Source organism: Eriocheir sinensis, unplaced genomic scaffold (assembly GCF_024679095.1).
Source record: "Eriocheir sinensis breed Jianghai 21 unplaced genomic scaffold, ASM2467909v1 Scaffold6, whole genome shotgun sequence".
NCBI classification, from domain to species: domain Eukaryota; kingdom Metazoa; phylum Arthropoda; class Malacostraca; order Decapoda; family Varunidae; genus Eriocheir; species Eriocheir sinensis.
Window position 1 is genome coordinate 1,128,192 of NW_026111942.1, and position 18,703 is coordinate 1,146,894.

Genomic DNA, 18,703 nt, shown 5'->3' on the forward strand with positions numbered 1-18,703 from the left:
GTATAAATATAAATATACAAAATACACATAAAATGTCGTAAATTTGTATAAAACTATATACAAAAATACACAGAAGTTATTAAATTTGTATGAAAATATATATACAAAATACAGCTAAAATAAGCTAAATTTGAATTGAAATGTACATACAAAATACTTAGAATAATGTAAATCTGTATCAAAATATTTATACAAATACATATAATAACTTGGATTTGTTTAAAAATATATAAACAAAATACACATTAAGTAATGTAAATACGTATAAAAAATATGTACAAAATACACATATAATCATGTAATTCGTATCAAAATAAATAAACAAAATAGCAATAAAATAATGTAAATTTGTATGAGAAAACATATACAAATAAGGCAAATTTCTATAAAAATATATGTACAAAAATGCACATAAAATAAAGTAAATTAGCATAAAAATATATATACAAAACACACACTAAATAATGTAAATGCGTACATAAAATAACCTAAATTTGTATAAAACTATATACAAAAATACACAAAAATTATTTAAATTTGTTTGAAAAGAAATATACAAAATACACATAAAATTAGGTAAATTTGTATTGAAATACATATACAAAATACACATCAAATAATGTAAATTTGAGTGAAAATATATAAACATATACACTTAAAATAACGTAAATTTGTAAAAAATATATATGCAAGATACACATCAAATAATGTAAATGTGTATAAAAAAATATATACACAAAACAAATAGAATAATGTAAAATGGTATCAAAATAAATACACAGAATATCAATAAAATAATGTAAATTTGTATGAAAATAAAGATGCAAAGTTCCCAAAAATTATCGCTTTTTTTATAAAAATATATATACCAAAATATACATAAAATATTTAAATTTGTATTGAAATAAATATACAAAATGCATATACAGTAAGGTAAATTTGTATTGAAAGAGATATTCAAAAATACATATAAAACAATGTAAATTTGTTTCAAAATATATATACGAATACACATAAAATAAAGTAGATTTCTATAGAAATATATATACAAAATACATATGAAATTATGTAAATACGTATAAAAATATATATACAAAATACATATCAAATAATGTAAATTCGTGTCAAAATAAATAAACAAAATATCATGAAAAGAATGTGTATTTGTATGAAAATAGATAATAGATAATAAATTTGTATAAAATATATATGCAAGATACACATTAAATAATGTAAATATGTATAAAAAAGTATATACAAAAAACAAATAGAATAATGTAAAATCGTATCAAAATAAATACACCGAATATTAATAAAATAATGTAAATTTGTATGAATATAAAGATGCAAAATTACCATAAAATAGCGCATTTCCTTTAAAAATATATATACCAGAATACACATAAAATATTTAAATTTGTATTGAAATAAATATACAAAATGCACATACAATAAGGTAAATTTGTATTGAAAGAGATATGCAAAAATACATATAAAACAATGTAAATTTGTTTCAAAATATAAATACGAATACAAATAAAAAAACGTAGATTTCTATAAAAATATATATACAAAATACACATAAAATTAAGTAAATACGTATAAAAAATGTATACAAAATACACATAAAATAATGTAAATTCGAATTAAAATAAATAAACAAAATACCAATAAAAGAATGTGTATTTGGATAAATATAAATATACTAAATACACATACAAAATAAACATAAAATAAGGTAGATTTGTAATAAAATATATGTACAAAATACACATAAAATAATGTAAATTTATTTGAAAATATATATATACAAATAAACATAAAATACCATGAATTTGTATAAAAATATATATTCAAAATAAATATTAAATAATGTAAAAGCGTATAAAAATATATATACAAAGTACATATAAAATGAAAATTAAGATGCAAAATACCTATAAAATAACGCACTTTTTATAAAATTATTGATACCAAAATACACATAAAATATTTGAACTTGTATTAAAATAAATATACAAAATGCACATACAATAAGGTAAATTTGTATTGAAATAGATATGCAAAATACATATAAAATAATGTAAATTTGTTTCAAAATATATATACGAATACACATAAAATAACGTAGATTTCTATAAAAATACATATACAAAATACACATAAAATTAAGTAAATACGTATAAAAAAATGTAAACAAAATACACATGAAATAATGTAAATTCGTATATATGTAAATAAACAATATACCAATGAAAGAATGTGTATTTGTATAAATATAAATATACAAAATGCACATAAAATAACGTAAATTTATATAAAACTATATACATAAAATAACGCAAATTTCTATAAAAATATATGTACAAAAATGAACATTAAATAAATTTCCATAAAAATATATATACAAAACACACATTAGATAATGTAAATGAGTATAAAAATATGTATACAAAATACCTATGAAATAATCTAAATTCGTATCGAATTAAATTAAGAAATACCAATAAAATAATGTAATTTTGGATGAAAATATATATACAAAATACACATAAAATAACCTAAATACAAATACAAATATACACATAAAATAATTTAAAATTGAATGAAATAAATATACAAAATAAACATAAAATAAGGTAAATTTGTAATGAAATATATGAAAAAATACACATAAAATAATATAAATTTGTATGAAAATATATATACAAATACACATTAAATAACATGAATTTGTAAAACATGTGTATCAAAATATATACTTATACACACAATAAAATAACGTAATTTTTTTATGAAAATGTATATACAAAATATACATAAAATAATTTAAATACGTAGAAAAATATATATACAAAAAACACATAAAATAATGTAAATATGTATGAAAATATATAAACAAATACACATAAAATAATGTAAATTTGGATAAAATATATATACAAAATGAACATTAAATAATGTAAATATGTATAAAAAAATATATACAAAAAACACATAGAATAATGTTAAATCGTATCAAAATAAATAAAGAGAATATCAATAAAATAATGTAAATTTGTATGAAAATAAAGATGCAAAATATCCATATAATAACGCATATTTGCATAAAAATATATATACAAAAATACATATAAAATAATTAAATTTGTATTAAAATAAATATACAAAATGCACGTACAATAAAGTAAATTTGTATTGAAATAGATATGCAAAATACACATTAATAATGTAAATTTGTATCAAAATATATATACGAATACTCATAAAAAAGAGTAAATTTCTTTGAAAATATACATAAAAAATAGATATACAAAATACACATATAACTAGTTAAATTTGTATTTAAATACATGTACAAAAAACACATAAAATAATGTAGATTTGTATGAAATGAAAACAAATACATTTTATATAAAATATATATACAAAATACACATAGACTAATGTAAAATCATATCAAAATAAATACACAGAATATCAATAAAATAATGTAAATTTGTATGAAAATAAAGATGCAAAATACCCATAAAATAAAGCATATTTTTTAAAAATACATATACAAAAATACACATAGATTAATCAAATTTGTATTAAAATTAATATACAAAATGCACATACAATAAGGTAAATTTTGAATTGAAAAAATATGCAAAATACACATAAAACAATGTAGATTTGTTTCAAAATATATATATACGAATACACATAAAATAACGCAGATTTCTATAGAAATATATATACAAAATACACTTGAAATAATGTAAATACGTATAAAAATATATATACAAAATACACATTAAATAATGTTAATTCGTGTCAAAATAAATAAACAAAATATCATGAAAAGAATGTGTATTTGTATGAAAATAGATATACTAAATACACATAAAATAATTTAAATTTGTATAAAACTATAAACAAAAATACAAAAAAATAATTTAAACTTGTATGAAAATAAATATACAAAAAACATATAAATTTAGGTAAATTTGTATTGAAATACATATACAAAATACACATAAAATAATGTAAATTTGAATGAAAATATATAAACATATAGACTTAAAATAACGTAAATTTGTATTAAATATATAATCAAAAAACACATTAAATAATGTAAATATGTATAAAAAAATATATACAAAACACAAATAAAATAATGTAAAATCGTATCAAAATAAATACAGAAAATATTAATAAAATAATGTAAATTTGTATGAAAATTAAGATGCAAAATACCCATAAAATAACGCATTTTTTATAAAAAATATATATACGAAAAAACATAAAATATTTGATTTTGTATTAAAATAAATAGATATACAAAATACACATAAAATAAGCTAAATTTGAATTGAAATATATATACAAAATACATAAAATAATGTAAATTTGTATCAAAATACTTATACAAATACACATATAATAACGTAAATTTGTATAAAAAATATATAAACAAAATACACATTAAATAATGTAAATACGTATAAAAATATGTTCAAAATGCACAAATAATCATGTAATTCGTATCAAAATAAATAGACAAAATACCAATAAAATAATGTAAATTTGTATGAGAAAACATATACAAAATACACATAAATAACGCAAATTTCAATAAAAATATATATAATATAATATATTTTTATATATATTTAAAATATCTAATGTATATTTTGTATATATATTTTATCCAAATTTACGTTATTTTATGTGTATTTGTTTATATATTTTCATACAAATTTACTTTATTTTATGTGAGTTTTGTATATGTATTTCTATTCAAATTTAACTTATTGTATGTGTATTTTGCATACCTATTTTCAAACAAATTTAAATAATTTTTTATATATTTTGGTATATACAAATATTAGTTATACAAATTTTAGTTATTTTATTTGTATTTTGTATATATATTTTCCTACAAATATACATTCTTTTATTGGAATTTTGTGTATTTATTTTTTTACGAATTTACATTATTTTATGTGTATTTTGTATATATATTTTTCTACGTATTTAAATTATTTTAAGTGTATTTTATATATACATTTTCATTAAAATTTACGTTATTTTATTGTGTGTATTCGTATATATTTTGATTCAAATTTTATACAAATTCATGTTATTTTATGTGTGTTTGTATATATATTTTCATACAAATTTAAATTATTTTATGTGTATCTTACATATATTTCATTACAAATTTACCTTATTTTATGTTTATTTTGTATATATATTTTATTCAATTTAAAATTATTAAATGTGTATATTTGTATTTGTATTTAGGTTATTTTTGTGTGTTTTCTATATATATTTTCATCCAAAACTATATTATTTTATTGGTGTTTTCTTAATTTAACTCGATACGAGTTTACATTATTACATAGGTATTTTGTATACATATTTTTATAGTCATGTACATTATCTAATGTGTGTTTTGTATATATTTTTTTATGCAAATTAATTTTATGTGCATTTTTGTACATATATTTTTATAGAAATTTTCGTTATTTTATATGTATTTTGTATGTTTTCTCATAAAAATCTACATTATTTAATTAGTTTTTTGTTTATTTATTTTGATACGAATGACATGATTATTTGTGTATTTTGTACATATTTTTTTTTACGTATTTACATTACTTAACGTGAATTTTGATTATATATTTTTATACAAATTTACATTATTATATGTGTATTTGTTAAAAATATTTTGAAACAAATTTACTTTATTTTATGTATTTTGTACATATATTTCAATTCAATTTTAGCTTATTTTTTGTGTATTTTGTATATCTATTTTCATACAAATTTAATTACTTCTGTGTATTTTTGTATATAGTTTTATACAAATTTACGTTATTTTATGTGCATTTTGTATATTTATATTTATACAAATACACATTCTTTTATTGGTATTCTGTTTATTTATATTTATACGAATTTACATTATTTTATGTGTATTTTGTATACATTTTCTATTCGTATTTACTTAATTTTATGTGTATTTTGTATATATATTTTTATAGAATTCTACGTTATTTTATGTGTATTCGTATATATATTTTGAAACAAATTTACATTATTTTATATGTATTTTACATATCTATTTCAATACAAATTTACCTTATTGTATGTGCATTTTGTATATTTATTTTAATAGAAATTCAAATATTTTATGTGTATTTTGGTATATATAATTTTTTAAAAAATGCGTTATTTTATAGGTATTTTGCATCTTAGTTTTCATACAAATTTACATTATTTTATTAATATTCTGTGTATATATTTTGATACGATTTTATATGATACTATTTGTGTTTTGTATATATTTTTTTATACATATTTTCATTATTTAATGTGTATTTTTTATATATATTTTATACAAATTTACGTTATTTTAAATGCTCCAATCCCTCAAACTACCGTCCTATTGCTTTACTTTCTTGTCTATCTAAAGCTTTTGAATCAATCCTTAACCGGAAGATTCAAAAGCACCTTTCCACTTCTGACCTTCTATCTGATCGCCAGTATGGGTTCCGCAAGAGGCGTTCTACTGGTGATCTCCTAGCCTTCTTAAGTGACTCTTGGTCATCCTCTCTTAGCCGTTTCGGTGAAACTTTTGCTATTGCGCTGGACATATCAAAAGCTTTTGATAGGGTCTGGCACATATCTTTGCTTTCTAAACTACCCTCCTACGGTTTCTATCCTTCTCTCTGTACCTTTATCTCTAGTTTCCTTTCTGACCGTTCTATTTCTGCCGTGGTAGACGGTCACTGTTCTTCCCCTAAATCTATTAACAGTGGTATCCCACAGGGTTCTGTCCTATCTCCCACTCTTTTTCTGTTGTTCATTGATGATCTTCTTTCCAAAACGAACTGTCCTATCCATTCCTACGCCGACGATTCCACTCTGCATTATTCAACTTCTTTAAATAGAAGACCCACCCTTCAGGAACTTAACGACTCAAGGCTGGAGGCTGCAGAACGCTTAGCCTCAGACCTTACTATTATTTCCGATTGGGGCAAGAAGAACCTGGTGTCCTTCAACGCCTCAAAAACACAGTTTCTCCACCTATCCACTCGACACAATCTTCCAAACAACTATCCCCTATTCTTTGACAACACCCAGCTATCACCTTCCTCAACACTAAACATCCTCGGTCTATCCTTAACTCAAAATCTCAACTGGAAACTTCATATCTCATCTCTTACTAAATCAGCTTCCTCGAGGCTGGGCGTTCTGTACCGTCTCCGCCAGTTCTTCTCCCCTGCACAGTTGCTGTCCATATACAGGGGCCTTGTCCGCCCTCGTATGGAGTATGCATCTCATGTGTGGGGGGGCTCCACTCACACAGCTCTTCTGGACAGAGTGGAGGCAAAGGCTCTTCGTCTCATCAGCTCTCCTCCTCATACTGATAGTCTTCTACCTCTTAAATTCCGCCGCAATGTTGCCTCTCTTTCTATCTTCTATCGATATTTCCACGCTGACTGCTCTTCTGAACTTGCTAACTGCATGCCTCCCCCCCTCCGCGGCCCCGCTGCACTCGACTTTCTACTCAGGCTCATCCCTATACTGTCCAAACCCCTTATGCAAGAGTTAACCAGCATCTTCACTCTTTCATCCCTCACGCTGGTAAACTCTGGAACAATCTTCCTTCATCTGTATTTCCTCTTGCCTTCGACTTGAACTCTTTCAAGAGGAGGGTATCAGGACACCTCTCCTCCCGAAACTGACCTATCTTTCGGCCACCTCTTTGGATTCTTTTTAGGAGCAGCGAGTAGCGGGCTTTTTTTTATTAATGTTTACTTTTTTGTGCCCTTGAGCTGTCTCCTTTGCTGTAAAAAAAAATATATATATATATAATATCATTCAAATTTACATTATTTTAAGTGTATTTTGTATATGTATTTCAATACAAAATTTACCTAATTTTATGTGTATTTTGTATATTTCTTTTCAAACAAATTTAAATTATTTTTGTGTTTTTTTGTATATAGTTTTATACAAATGTAGGTTATTTTATGTGTATTTTCTATATCTATTTTCATACAAATACACATTCTTTTATTGATATTTTGTTTATTTATTTTGACGCGAGTTTACATTATTTAATGGCTTCCTACAAATGAATAGACCATTTATTATTATTATTATTATTATTATTATTATTATTATTTTATTGCTATTTTGTTTATTTATTTTGATACGAATTACATGATTATATGTGTATTTTGTACATGTTTTTTATACGTGTTTACATTATTTAATGTGTTTTTGTTTATATATTTTTAAACAAATTAACGTTATTAAATGTGTATTTGTGTAAATATTTTGATACAAATTTACATTATTTTATGGATTTTGTATATACATTTCAATTCAAATTTAGCTTATTTTATTTTTATTTTGTATATATATTTTCATACAAATTTAATTACTTCTGTGTATTTTTGTTTATAGTTTTATACAAATTTACGTTATTTTATGTGTATTTTGTATATTTATATTTATAAAATACACATTCTTTTATTGGTGTTTTGTTTATTTATTTTGATACGAATTTACATTATTTTATGTGTATTTTGTATAAATTTGTTTATACACATAAAATAATGTAAATACGTAGAAAAATATATATACAAAATACACATAAAATAATGTAAATATGTAAGGATAATATATACAAAATACACCTAGGATAATGTAAAATTGTATCAATATAAATGTACAGAATATCAATAAAGTAATGTAAAAATGAAAACTAAGATGTAAAATACCCAAAAAATTACTCATATTTAAAATATATATATATATATATATATATATATATATATATATATATATATATATATATATATATATATATATATATATATATATATATATATATATATACATATACAATACACATTAAATAATGTAAATATGTATAAAAAAATATATACAAAACACAAATAGAATAATGTAAAATCGTATCAAAATATTTACGCAGAATATTAATAAAATAATGTAAATTTGTATGAAAATTAAGATGCAAAATACATATAAAATGACGCATTTTTTTTTATAAAGCTATAAATACCAAAATACACATAAAATATTTGAATTTGTATTAAAATAAATATACAAAAAGCACATACAATAAGGTGAATTTGTATTGAAATAGATATGCAAAATACATATAAAATAATGTAAATTTGTTTAAAAATATATATACGAATACACATAAAATAACGTAGATTTCAATAAAAATACATATATATATAATACACATAAAATTAAGTAAATACGTATAAAAAAATGTATATAAAATACACATCAAATAATGTAAATTCGTATAAATATAAATAAACAAAATACCAATAAAAGAATGTGTATTTGTATAAATATAAATATACAAAATGCTCATAAAATAACGTAAATTTATATAAAACTATATACAAAAATACATTGAAGTAATTAAATTTTTATGAAAATAGATATATAAAATACTCACAAAATAAGCTTAATTTGAGTTGAAATATATGTACAAAACACACATAAAATAACGTAGATTTCTATAAAAAAAATATATACAAAATACACATAAAATTAAGTAAGTACGTATAAAAAAAATGTAAACAAAATACACATAAAATAATGTAAATTCGAAACAAAATAAATAAACAAAATACCAATAAAAGAATGTGTATTTGTATAAATATAAATGTACAAAATACACATACAAAAACATAAAATAAGGTAAATTTGTAATGAAATATATGTACAAAATACACATAAAATAATGTAAATTTATATGAAAATATATATACAAATACACATAAAATACCATGAATTTGTATAAAATTATATATTCAAAATAAATATTAAATAATGTAAATGCGTATAAAAATATATATACAAAGTACATATAAAATAATGTAAATTCGTATCAATATAAATCAACAAAATACCAATAAAATAATATATATTTGAAAGAAAATATATTTACAAAATACACATAACATAACTAAAATTTGTATTGAAATATATACAAAAATACATAAAAATATTTTGAGTTTGTATGAAAATAGATATTCAAAATACACATAAAACTAGGTAAATTTCTTTAGAAATATATATACAAAATACCCATAAAATATTGTAAATTTGTGTCAAAATATATAAACAAATACCCATAAAATAACGTAAATTTGTATGAAAAATATATGAAAAATATATACAAAATACACATACAATAATGTCAAATCGTATCAAAATGAATGAGCAGAATATCAGTAAAATAACGTAAATTTGTATGAAAATAAAGATGCAAAATACCCATAAAATAAAGCATATTTTTTTAAAAATACATATACAGAAATACACATAGAATAATTAACTTTGTATTAAAATTAATATACAAAATGCATATACAATAAGGTAAATTTGTATTGAAAAAATAAGCAAAATACACATAAAAGTGTAAATTTGTTTAAAAATTTATATACGAATACACATAAAATAACGTAGATTTCTATTGAAATATATGTACAAAATACACATGAAATGATGTAAATACGTATAAAAATATATATACAAAATACACATTAAATAATTTAAATTCTCGTCAAAATAAATAAACAAAATATCAATAAAAGAATGTGTATTTGTATGAAAATAGCTATACAAAATACTCATAAAATAACCTAAGTTTGTATAAAACTATATACAAAAATACTCAAAAAATAATTTAAATTTGTATGAAAATAAATATACAAAATACACATAAACTTATTTTGTATATCTGTTTTATACAAATGTACGTTATTTTATGTGAATTTGTTTTCATTTCATACAAATTTACATTATTTTATGTGTATTTTGTACATGTATTTAAATACAAATTTAATTAATTATGTGTATTTTGAATATCTTTTTTCATACAAATTGAAATTTATGTTTTTGTTTTTTGTATATATTTTTATTCAAATTTTCGTAATCTTATAAAAATATATATACCAAAATACACATAAAATATTTAAATTTGCATTGAAATAAATATACAAAATGCACATACAATAAGGTAAATTTGTATTGAAAGAGATATGCAAAAATACATATAAAACAATGTAAATTTGTTTCAAAATATATATACGAATACAAATAAAAAAACGTAGATTTCTATAAAAATATATATACAAAATACACATAAAATTAAGTAAATACGTATAAAAAAATGTATACAAAATACACACAAAATAATGTAAATTCGAATTAAAATAAATAGACAGATATACATTATTTTTATGTATTTTTGTATATTGTTTTATACAAATTTAGGTTATCTTATGTGTATTTTGTATTTCTATTTTCATACAAATACACATTCTTTTATTGATATTTTTTTATTTATTTTGACGCAAAGTTCTATAAAAATATATGTACAAAAATGCACATAAAATAATTTAAATTTGTATGAAAATAAATAAACAATTTTTTTTTTTTTTTTTTTTTTTTTTACAGCAAAGGAGACAGCTCAAGGGCACAAAAAAGTAAACATTAATAAAAAAAAAGCCCGCTACTCGCTGCTCCTAAAAAGAATCCAAAGAGGTGGCCGAAAGATAAGTCAGTTTCGGGAGGAGAGGTGTCCTGATACCCTCCTTTTGAAAGAGTTCAAGTCGTAGGCAGGAGGAAATACAGATGAAGGAAGATTGTTCCAGAGTTTACCAGCGTGAGGGATGAAAGAGTGAAGATGCTGGTTAACTCTTGCATAAGGGGTTTGGACAGTATAGGGATGAGCATGAGTAGAAAGTCGAGTGCAGCGGGGCCGCGGGAGGGGGGGAGGCATGCAGTTAGCAAGTTCAGAAGAGCAGTCAGCGTGGAAATATCGATAGAAGATAGAAAGAGAGGCAACATTGCGGCGGAATTTAAGAGGTAGAAGACTATCAGTATGAGGAGGAGAGCTGATGAGACGAAGAGCCTTTGCCTCCACTCTGTCCAGAGTAATTTCATTACAAAAAAAAGAATATGTGGAGAGAGAGTATGAGGGAAGGAAATGGTGAAGCCAATATTTCATTACAAAAAAAAGAATATGTGGAGAGAGAGTATGAGGGAAGGAAATGGAGAAGCCAATATTTCATTAAGAATAAATAAATCTGCAATGAAATTTTAGTAACCCTTTCATTGATAAATGTTTGCAGTGGGCATTAGGCGTATTTGCTGGTGGCGCTAAACACTCGCTGTGAGCTCCAGCTGCACTCAAATCTCCCACATGTGAGTGTTCCATAACTAATTCTCATAACACAGGTCCGATTGCCAATAGAGTGGGTTCTTCACTAAATTTGGTGGAAAATCATGTCAGCCAAGCACAGAAAATCTACGGATGAGCAAGTGGTGGATATTCTTGCCCAATATAGTGACATTTTTGCACAGCTTCACCTATCACTTGACTCATATTTTGACCAAATAGTTGTAAAGTTTGCAGTTGGCAATACTCCCTTGCCAGCACCCATCATCAAGAGATCTACAGTAGTTGCCTTGCGGCTGACCGTCACGCACATATAAATGTACATCTTCACAGGAAACACCCCCTGAACGTGCCTGTATTTTCGCAGGAGAGGCTTACATTACCGAATATTATAAATCTTGGCCTCCTCTTTCCAATGGTGTTTTTGTTTTTAGCTGTGATAAATAGTTTTTTTATACAAAGGTTAAAAGAGCGAGCACTAGCGTCACTTGCTGGTGGTGCTAAAAGCTCGCTGTGAACGCGCCTGAGGGGAGTCTCATTGTGAGCGCTTAGCAATGAAAGGGTTAAGAAAGATAATTAATATTATTTTGTGGAGACAATGGAAACAGTTGAGAAAGGTTCTGGTGATCTCAATTAATGGACCCCACAGCTGGGCGAGTGCTCCATTGCCAGCCAGAGTTGTGTCTCCCTAATCATGCCACTGCTGAATTCCACAACGCTGCAGCCTGTTGTTACCTCTCTGTAAAGACAGTTGATGGAGGCTCAAGGCTCTGCCCTCAACACTACTAGAAAGAGGGGAAAAGTTCATACATGAGAGAAGCATCAACTAAAACATGCATACATCACAACATAGGTACATGAGGAAACACAATCACTACTGAACTGAAACATGCCCATAAAAGACAACAGGAAAAATATGCAATCTAACAGCACACATAATATAGGTACCATGCTTAAATGTAGTCAACTGTCAACTATGTTTTATGGAAGTTGTGGAGGCAAAATTTGCAATAGTGTGTTGTTGTCAATTAGTATAACATTATATTCAAAAGCCATTCATATATAAACTACAAATTTCTCTTACCCACTCCAAAGTGGATCACATCTTACTGGATTAGTAAAACTAAAATTACATATTCAAATGCCATTCATAGATTAGCAAAAAATGTCACTCACCTAAATGGGCCAGTCCACAGTGGATCACACTGTCCACCTTTGCCTGCAATGTTGGCTGCCTGGCGTTTCAGCACAAGCTGGCCCACATGCAGTGCAAAGCTTTTGACCCCCTTGGATTTTTTCTTTTCGTATGCCTTTTTTGCCTTGGCATGTGCTTTTGTTTGGTTGATCTGAGCCTATAAATTTAATACTTATTAAAAAAGAGTAAAACCAATATATGGAAATTACTACAAATCCATGTAATAATGTACTACCAAAATACAATTACATTATGTCAGCAAGTAATACATGCTACAAATTGTAATTTCCATTCAAAAGAGACTATTATAAGTAAAGTCAAGACTCGCCTTTTCGTAGGTGGTTGCATGGTCTTCTACAAATTCCTCAAGCTTGCCATCTTCTATGATGTCAGTGTCAGAGTCCACACCTTTGATCTGAGGGAAGGCAAATTTACATGAACTACATAATCAATAAGACATACTGGTCATCATGAAATACGTATTACACAAGCTACATATAGTTGGACAATGCAAACGTCCCCATAAGTTTATTCAGTAGTGCTAAAAATAATTCTGTTGATTTTTATCATTACGGTTTTTGAAAGCACATGAATCATATAGTGTTTTCTGCATATTCCCTCTCTGACTAAAAATGTGATGCACACCAATAACTGTTACTTTTAGGCATTACATCAGGGGTGGGGAACGTCCGGCCTCCGGGCCGTATAAGGCCCCCAAGACCATTTGATCAGGCCCGCAAGGCAGTTCATAAATGCTATTTCATATCTCATGAATGAATAATATAAAATGTAATTTTATTATGTGCTGGCTGCAGGTTATTTAAATTCAATTAATTATGCAACACGAAATAATTCAGCTGCAAAGCGATGATGAGCTGAAAGCTAGGTACAACAACCTCTCACTGCTTGAGTTCTACAGACGTTACGTAAGTGCTGATGATTTTCCTATTTTGAGGAGACATGCACTGAAATATGCATCTGTGTTCGGAACGACTTACTGCTGCGAGCAGTTCTTCTCAAAACTTAACCTGGCAAAGAGTAGACTGCGCTCCAGACTGACCGATGCAAACCTGGAAAACCAGTTGCGAGTAGCATCATCAACAGTACCACCTAACATCACGCGCCTCGCCAAAGAGAAGCAGTTCCAGCCGTCACATTAGAGGTGAGTTAAATGAGTGAAAAAATAATTGATAACTTTTTATGGCCCGCGAATTATATTAAAAATATCTAAATGGCCCTTGACAGAACGAAGGTTCCCCACCCCTGCATTACATGCACCAAAAACAATGTTTTATACTGACCTCCAAAAGTGTGAGGGCTTCCCGACCAAACATTAGGAAAAATGGTGTGTACTTCGTAGCTGACTGTGGCTGAGCGTTTATTGAGAAAATGATGTCATGCAGACTCTCGTCCCAGTTTTTGCCACGGTCAACCAACAGCTTGCTTACTCGGCGTTTCACCATACCGTTTACTCTTTCCACCAAACCTAGAAATGGATACCAATCTTAAGAACCAAATAAAAGCCACATAACTCAACTCATATGATATCAGGAAATGTGTTCAAACTGATCTGCCATATCACTATCACAGCAACATTACTGTTTTATAATCCCACTGTTATAGAAGCTCAGTGAAAATAAATCTGCTACACCTGAGACTGTTTGCTGTGCAGTTCCTTTACAGTGCCCATACTCTAATGGGGACCTGATCTGCATGACATTCCAAGGCGAGAAAAGCACAAGAATAGTAGTACTTTAGACCAAACAAAGCTGTTTATGTACTGCAGTGACTATGCCTGATGAACATCCTCCCATAACCAACTCGGTAAGGAGTGGCTCTCCCGACACTCTCGTCACAGGTTCAATCCCAGGCAGCCGGCGAATACTCTCTCCTTGTGATTAGTCTCGTGTGATTTGATACACGCAGAGGACGTGCGAGTAATAGGAAAAGAGAACAGAAAATCTCGTCATTAAATTGATAATACTTGGTAAATAGTAAGTGAACTGTTATGCCCTGGATGATAAGCACCACCACTTTATTAGAGGAAAGCTGTTAACAAAACTTTTACTAAATGATTCCCTAAGCAGTGCCAGATAAAACTTAAGCTAATAAAAGCTGGTTCCTGTTGTGTTAATTGAAGCATCCTGCTTCAAAGTATACTGTATAATTAAGCCAAACTAACCATTGGTCTGGGGATGATAAGCGCTGGAGACACACCTTTTTATTCCCATTTGCTGGCAGAAGTCATTGTTGATCTGAAAGTATGAGGCATTGCATGTAAAAATATTGCACACATTGTAGAAACTGTCAATGATCGAGTAATTTTCAACAAACCGTAAGATTAATTATATATGTGTTAATCATCCTAACACATTTATGTAGCTTATAGCCATGGGTTGAGTGATCCGTTCAGGCTACACTAAACACTAAAGAAAATATTAAACTTTCCACAAGAAGTCATGGCGGGGTGACAACTACTGTTGTGGCAGGACTGCACGGCAGCAAATGAATGTGTGACAGGGATCAGGGGACATGAATGTCCTCTCCTTCAGCTGACAGTAAGGAGGTGGTGTTCCTTCCCCTACTTGGTTACAGTATGGGAGGTACAAAATAGTGCACAACCATTATCATAAGTTCAAAATTTCCTGATTTAACCGAACTGAAAAATTGGTGAGGCCTATTAAGTATGGACAACCTTTCAAAGTGACTATCTAAAGAAGTCATACATGTAGTATATCATACCTTACCACCAGTAGATTTTATGAATGCCAAGCTGTGTTCAGGTGCTTAAAGGAGCAAAAGAAAAAGAACAAAAGCAACAGATGTAACTAAGGAAGAACAGATGTAACACAAAAGAACACTGCAATATATATATATATATATATATATATATATATATATATATATATATATATATATATATATATATATATATATATATATATATATATATATATATATATATATATATATATATATATATATATATATATATATATATATATATATATATATATATATATATATATATATATATATATATATATATATATATATATATATATATATATATATATATATATATATATATATATATGTATGTGTATATATATATATATATATATATATATATATATATATATATATATATATATATATATATATATATATATATATATATATATATATATATATATATATATATATATATATATATATATACTAAGTAGACACATAAAAAAAAAATTGTCAATTTCAAAAGCTCCAGTATTATACCTGTCATTCTAAATGATCCATACCTTATTACAAAACTCCTTCCCTTGATCAGAGATGAGGCGTTTTGGTGCTCCCAATCTGTGAAAACATAAACACACACCATATGGTACAGCGAGCTTACACATTCTCCCTCATGGACCTTACAGTGCCATAAATATTTTACATAAAATATATTTTGTGTATGTTTATGCTTATTCTACCTAAGAATACTGTAAAGGAAATACTATTGATATCTTATTACACTAAGGATTGTCCCATTGGAATACAAAGACCTACAAAACCAGTACGTATCAATGAAATTCATCTTACATGCTTATGTACTGCTTGATGCAATTGTTGACACCTGTCCCATCCTTTCTTGGAAGAGGGAACAACAGTACATATTTGGTGAAGTAATCCACAATTGTCAATACGTACTGACTGACTGTAATACAGTGAAAATATATCAGTATACATGTAGTGGCATATTTCCTCCCCACGATGGATATCATTTAGCTGAAAAACATGAGGAGCAGCACTGTAATGACTTACTATGTGGTGGCAGAAAACAGATAATAAAGGTGTCATTACAATGGAACACTGAATGCTAAGTTGTTTTGTTTCAAAATATTGTGGAAAATTAAATTGTGGCAATTGTAAATGTAACAGTATTTACTGCATCAAAGTATCTTCTATCATCATCCCTTAACTCATCATTTCTAAATCAATGAAGTCAATTGAGAAATCCATCGCAGAGCAACACTCTGTCATTTGTAAGATCTCTTAAGATACAAAATTCCACATGCAAAAAACCATTATCTTATCTGGTGTGAGGATGGTAAGATTTTATAGTAATATAAATAAGGCATACAAAACCTACTGAACCAAACTCCTAAGTGCAGGGGATGTGAGGATTACTGGCCAGGGCATGAAGCAGGGGAGGTTAAACCCTAAAGGGCGGGTGACAGGGTTTTCTGGTCCGACTTTTTCCGCCATAATTTTGAAGTTTGTGCGAGGATTTATGGCTTTCACTGTACATTCCCACCCTTTAGGTTTTAATTTGTCAGAAAAAGGTAACAGTTAGGCTAATTAAGTGCAGCTGCTACTTCTTATAACCTAATAACAGTAACTGGGGGCCCTAATGCTAGTGGCAACCACATAACAAAAATAAGTAAGAGAAAGCAGTAAATGTGATACAGAGGTCATTGCAGGGGAACATGCCATCATAGAGTGAACTATTAGCCAACATAAGTGCGAGAAAGTAATGTGTTTATGTACACACAATAATAAGAAACAGTAAGAAGAGGGACCATACTTCCTGATGTGAAACCTTAGCAAAAGTAAATAAATGAGTTACATTTTTACAGGTAAAATATAATATATTTCACGATGTTCACCTAAAACTTTTAAGACACCATAAAACATGCAAGGGTTCATCATGCATCTTAAAATCTCATATGCATTCTAATAAACTAGAAACTGATTGCCCTTCATTATACTGGATGAGGTCCTGGACAAGATGAGCATGTCATGTCGCCGAACTGTATTTGTCACTGCCTGCTTGCAACACTACCTTAGCTTTTCCTGTAATAACATGTAAATCCTGGAAATCAATTTCTCATATCTGTATATATATATATATATATATATATATATATATATATATATATATATATATATATATATATATATATATATATATATATATATATATATATATATATATATATATATATATATATATATATATATATATATATATATATATATATATATATATATATATATATATATATATATATATATATATATATATATATATATATATATATATATATATATATATATATATATAGTGATGACACTAACAATTATACTAAATTTTGACAATCATCAGCTTCAGTACATTGATAAAAAATATCAAAATCTTCAGCCTTAAACAACATTATGACAGATACTGCACACATGTATAAATATGTGTGTGTGTTAATTTGACAGCAATAACTATAATCTGT

The 18,703-nt window shown here is 26.1% G+C and overlaps 1 long non-coding RNA gene across 1 annotated transcript; it reads right to left on the bottom strand.

Annotated features, from left to right (window-relative positions):
- Window positions 1-14,733: 14,733 nt before the first annotated feature.
- LOC126993296 (uncharacterized) lies at window positions 14,734-17,131 on the bottom strand. Its single transcript, XR_007747593.1, has 4 exons — window positions 17,019-17,131; window positions 16,733-16,787; window positions 15,616-15,688; window positions 14,734-14,919 (listed from the first exon to the last, which is right to left on the bottom strand). It is a non-coding gene; the product is annotated as an uncharacterized LOC126993296 (long non-coding RNA).
- Window positions 17,132-18,703: the final 1,572 nt, after the last annotated feature.